Source organism: Marmota marmota, unplaced genomic scaffold (assembly GCF_001458135.2).
Source record: "Marmota marmota marmota unplaced genomic scaffold, marMar, whole genome shotgun sequence".
In the NCBI taxonomy this organism is placed as follows: Eukaryota; Metazoa; Chordata; class Mammalia; order Rodentia; family Sciuridae; genus Marmota; species Marmota marmota.
This window is the reverse complement of record NW_025999896.1, coordinates 3,188,756-3,194,381: the sequence shown is the minus strand read 5'-3', so window position 1 is coordinate 3,194,381 and position 5,626 is coordinate 3,188,756. Positions and strand designations below refer to the sequence as shown.

Here is a 5,626-nt window from a genome sequence, read left to right as displayed (position 1 = left end):
GGCCTGTGACAGAAGTTCAGAAAGGAAGGCTGGGGTAAGGCTAGGAAGGAAATTTTAGATCCGACTGTTCCAGACTAAGTGCATTACACTTAGTGTATGATTAAAATAAACTTAAGTCTCCACGTGGGCTATTTGGGACTGTTTCTCAAAATTTCCCTAAATTAGATTCTCCCTCTCCTGGACTAATCTCAAGGTCCAAGAGAATTTTCCTCTTGTTAAGACCACGACTGGAAGTTCAAGTGAGAAATCACTTTTCCCAAGCCAGTTCTCCAAAACTGGTGCTTTTTCTCAACTCTTTTTAAGGTATGTATTGACATGATATTAGACCTTGGACGAAGAAGAATGAAGTTCACAATCAAAGAAAGGTGACCAGATCATAAGCTTCATGGCTTTGTTTTCTGTTGGTTTTTTTCAATATTTATTTTTTAGTTGTAGTTGGACACAATACCTTTCTTCCATTCATTCATTTTTATGTGGTGTTGAGGATCGAACCCAGGGCCCCCGCACCTGCTAGGAGAGTGCTTTCCCGCTGAGCCACAACCTCAGCCCAGCCTCATGGTTTTTAATTCACCAAACCTTCTAACTAACAACAACCCCTTGAGACAAAGCCTCAGTATTTCACTCATTCAACAAATTCCATTGTTTTCAGTACGGGGGATGGAACCCCCGTGTGTTCTATCATTGAGCTGCACCCCAGCCCTTTTTATTTTTATATTTTGAGACAGTCTCACTAAATTGCCCAGCCTGGCCTTGAACTTAAATCCACCTGCTTCATCCTGCAGAGTAGCTGGAATTACAGGCATGTGCCACTGCACACCGTCATTCAACAAATATTTAACAAACTCCTACTGTGTGCTAGGTACCAATTAGGGCTTTGAGAATTAAACACTGAACAAAACAGCCAAAAATCCATACCCCAATGGCTTTTATTCCAGAATCATTCATTCTTTCTTTCTCTTTCTTTCTTTTTTTCTTCCTTTCTTTCCTTTTTCAGTACTAATTTTTAAGTTGCTATTTGTATAGGTAAATGTGGGGTTTTGCTAAAACAATATCCTGAATTTCCTATAAGGGAACTGAATGCATTAAAACTCAAGGCAAAGGCTGAGGGTATAGCTCAGTGGAAGAGTACTTGCATAGCATATGTGAGACCCTGGGTTCCATCCCCAGCAATGCCCCCCCCATTCCCCCAAACAACAAAAACAACAACAAACTCAAGCCAAAAGGCATTTCGGTGTTTAGAAGAACTCAAGTAGGAAAATCCTTTTGTCAACACATTCCCTGATTGCTGGCTCCTCATACTTTTCCTTCTAGTCAAGATCAGCCTCAAAAATCCATGTTCCCACTGTCTTATCCCTTTTACCAGCCCCCTTTAGTGAGGCACCGGAAGACCATACCCATTAGAAATGTCTTCAGCCACAAGTATCAAAGAACTCAGCAACAAAGATGGAAACGATATGGACGTTTATAGAGGTGGTCTCAGTGTTCGTCTGGAAGCTTAAGGGTCACATTCTGGCTGTTGGTACTTTTCTGTTGTTTCACCCTGGGTCTGTTGGCTTTCCTTCCTCAGGCTTGTAGCATCACGGTCCCAAGATGGCGGCCACAGTCCAAGATATCACTTCTGCCTCCAAGATGAGAAATAGGAGGGAAAGGTAACCTGTTAGCTTGTCTCACAGTGATCACATAAGGAAGAAAAGAAGCTCCAAATAGACTTCCACATCTTTTCATTGACCCCATTCAGGTCACATGACTATACAACAGTGCAAGGGAGATGGAGAAATTTTGCCATTTGGATTTCCAGCTGGAGCAGTAAGAGAATATGGAGGCCAGCAATGCCTTGTGAAATGTCTTCCAGAAAAACTTTCACAGAGAAACCAAAACACATCAGGCTGATGGTTGCTCAAGCCATGAAGCCATTTTAGGCTAGGAAATACCAAAAAAGAAAAAAAAAAAAAAAAAGAGAGAGAGAGAAAAGCTGAGAAGCAAATTATATTTCAGACCGAGTCTAAACATTGTGAGTTAGACCAAAATGAGGTCCAGCTGGGAAAATCCTAGGTTGGAAACAACACTCCTGTCCCCACTTTAGGAAGGACCTTTATGTTCGGATGTGAGGCTCTGGGGCTGTGGGGTCTACAGCTCAGCCAAACACTCAATATCAGGAACCCAGAGAACAGGTAACACTGTGGAATAAGCAGAAATGGAGGGTATTGGATTAATAATGTAGCCTCCTCTGTTGTCAGGGATTACGTCTAGAGGAAGAGAAATTCCCACCTCACATTGATCACATAAGACCATCAACCTAGAACCTAAATTTGTCAGGAAGAAGAATAGGGCTAAAGAGTAAAGTTCACTTTCCCATGAACTCTGTCCATCTCCCTAACCAGCTGCAGTGCACCCTCCTACTCCAGTTACATAAACACTTACCACCACCATTATTATGAGTCCAAGTGTCTCATTCATGCCAACTCATGGGGCTTTGGGCTCTCCCACATAGGAAGTCAGAAAGTGACAATCTAGTCAAAACAGAAATTTGGAATCAAACAATGAAAAGAAAAAAAAAAGAAAACCCCAAACAAAGTTTTGTGTGTTCCTGCACATGTGTTTGTGAGAAAACACACCCACACATAATATCCAAAGGCCACACTGGCCTGATTATACCCTAAGCCCAGGCCTTTCCTTGTAGCTTTGACCACAGTCAGATGTTTTACTTCAACAAATAATTTTGGATTCCCACAATGCCTGTATTTCATCTGGGCAAGTTAAATCAAGTTGTTCTGTGTAGAGATTACAAACCATCATCATGCTGCTAGTTGTGTTTGAAAGTAATCTTGGTAAAATGAGCCTTGGTCTCTGCAGCCTGTGGATTTATTCCTCTATTCATGCACCCACCCACCTACCCACCTACCTACACCCCTTTTTTCTTTCTATCCACCCAGCTGCCAGTTGTCCATTCACCCATGCATTCAGCTACCCATCCATCAAGCCATTCATCTACCCATGCACACACACCCATTCCTTTCCTGGGGCTTCCCTACTCTTTTTCTTCCGAGTTATGAACATCTACACTGCTAAGCCTTCACTTCTCAATGCCTTTTTTCTGCAGATCCTCAAAATTCAGGATCTCTTTCGGAAGTTCTTCTGTGGATCTCCATTGAGAGACTGCAGTGTTATTTTCTGCCTTAATTCTTATGTTACTTATGTTTTCCATCCCTCTCCTATAATATAATAAATTGTTGCCTTCTGCATCTCTTCCCTATTACATTGTATTGCTCGTCTCTTGTGATTGAAATATTCTGCATTATTTCTTATCTCCTCAAGTAAATTGTAAACTCTATGGGAAGAGTGTGGTTTTCCCTTCTTTTGCAAACTTGCTCCACCATTGGTGGCTAGCCTAAGAGTATGCAAATGGTATGCAAATACATACAGCCATTGGATGCACAGTGTGTTCATCTATGACGTGCGGATAATACGGGTGTAATAGGAATATTGTGAGTATTATTTTCACAAAAATAAATGACAATTGATAACCTTATGCTATCTTCAATCTGAATGAACAAGGATATCATCAATAACCATCTCGCCAGTACTTAGTGCCTGTACAAGATACCAGAACTACCAAAGTGGATGGGAAAAAAAGGTCCCTGTCTTTAAGGAGCTCATGTTGTAGCAAAGAGTTCTATGTAGAAGCGTCTGTGCCTGTGATTGGACATGAGTCTGCAGAAAACACCAGAACACAGACACAAGTGCTCAGAGACACTCAAGGGATTCGTTAATTCTGCCTGGAGGGTTTAGGAAATAGTTCTCCAAAAGATTGTCACTTGAGTGAATAGAAGCATAGTAAATGGAGAAAGAGAAAAGAGATTGCACACAAGGACACAGGAGCTCAGGATGTGTTTAGGGAAAGTGAAGGGGATTGTCTGACAGTAACCTAAGGTACTAGGGAAAAGGAGTGGGAGGCAGATACTGAGAACCAGAGTCTGGCTCATGAGCCATGAACCCATCAGGGGCTCTGTGAACCATATTAAGGAATGCGATCTTGATTCCTATGACAATGCAAAACCACAGAGGAGGAAAGTGATTAGATTTGTATTTCAGCTAAATGACTGCCAGTGGTAATGCTTTCCACAGCAAATAACAGAAACTCAATTAAAACTGGCTTAAGCAAGAAGGACATGTATTATCTCACCTAACTGGGGGCTTCAGGGCAAGCAGGCTACATGCATAGCATGATTATCTTCTCAAAACACCATGATTTTTTCTGTCTTCCCTCAACAAGTACTATTATTAGCTTTATCCTTGTATAGTTGCAAAGTGGTGGTTCCAGTAACACATCCAGGTACCGGCCAGACCCCAAAGCATTCCGCAGCAGACACCTCGCCCCCATGCCACCACATCTCATTAAGTCACATAGCCTTGTGACAAGAGAAAGGCATTTGTCGCAGTTAGGCACAAGGAGGGAGCTAGAGACAGGGAAAGCAATTGAAAAGACTGAAAAGCAATTGAAATTACTGGCAAAAAAGTAATAAAACCTGGTATAGAGATGCAGCTTTGGTCATAAAGAAGGAAGAGAAACTCAAGACACATCTGGCACGTGGACAAGAACTTGGCAACTCACCATATGTGGAGAAGCCAGGCGCTGAGAATGTTCCAAGCTTCCAATCTTGGGTGACAGGGTGATTGAAACTCTCTTGCTGGAGATGGGTTCCTGGGGGGTCACTTGGCATGCCCCTGCGAGGCCGGCCTGATGAAGATTGAAAGCAGGAGAAAAAGGACTCATTCAATCTCTCTTTCCCCTGGAGTCAGTAAGAACAGTGGTTGCAGGGCTGATTGTGGTATATTACCACCTGCCTCTCATCACTTATGAGCTGAGACCCTTGGGTAAATTTCGATTTTCTCATTTGGAAAATGGGTTATAATAATGCCTGGTAGTTGTTGTCAAGGACTAAGCAGAGCCTGGCCTAGAAGAAACATCATGGAATGATAAGAAAGGAATCCGGGGTCCTAGATGTGGTTCAGTCCCTCATTCACTGTCTGATCTGAAGCCAGTTATTTCAACTGGCTGAATCTCAGTTTATGCATCTATCAAATGAAAGAAATGCCTACTCATGGGATTGCTGGGAGAACTGAATTAGATAAAATATGTCAAGAGAGAATATAGAACATGGGTGGTTTAGAGCTGTCCAAATTAGAGAAGTGGAGTCCTCCTCTAGAGAAGTAGAAAATTCTAACTAGTCCTCACCCCTCTCTGTAAGCTGAGGCATGACCAGATGACCCAGACTCGTTCAATTAGATGCACGTGATCCTAGACTTTAAACAAGAATAGGGAGGGGAACTGGGGCAAGACAAGAGGAATCAGATGGTGTTGGGTCACAGTAATGTACGCTTTCAGGGACCAAAGTGGCCCCCAGTGCCAACCAGACACAGTATCCAGTGTCCAGTTTCCAGGTCAGAGGGGGTCAGTGTCCTGGCCTCTGGCACTTAATGGTGTTGGAGCAACTGAACCAGTTCTGTAGCATGGGTTTTTGCCATTCTTTACTGAAGGCACCATTTTGTTCCTGTTTATTATTTGCTTGATCTGGTTATCTAATGTTTCTGAGAAATCTATGAACTATCCCAGTAGCCTTAAAAT

At 42.5% G+C, this 5,626-nt stretch overlaps 1 long non-coding RNA gene across 2 annotated transcripts; it reads right to left on the bottom strand.

Moving 5' to 3' along the window:
* Window positions 1-1,150: 1,150 nt before the first annotated feature.
* LOC125615013 lies at window positions 1,151-4,734 on the bottom strand. Of its 2 annotated transcripts, none has more exons than XR_007345575.1 (3): window positions 4,613-4,734; window positions 2,422-2,510; window positions 1,151-1,622 (listed from the first exon to the last, which is right to left on the bottom strand). It is a non-coding gene; the product is annotated as an uncharacterized LOC125615013 (long non-coding RNA). The 2 variants fall into 2 exon arrangements; XR_007345576.1 differs by having other exon boundaries at window positions 1,151-1,618.
* Between the last annotated feature and the right edge of the window lie 892 nt (window positions 4,735-5,626).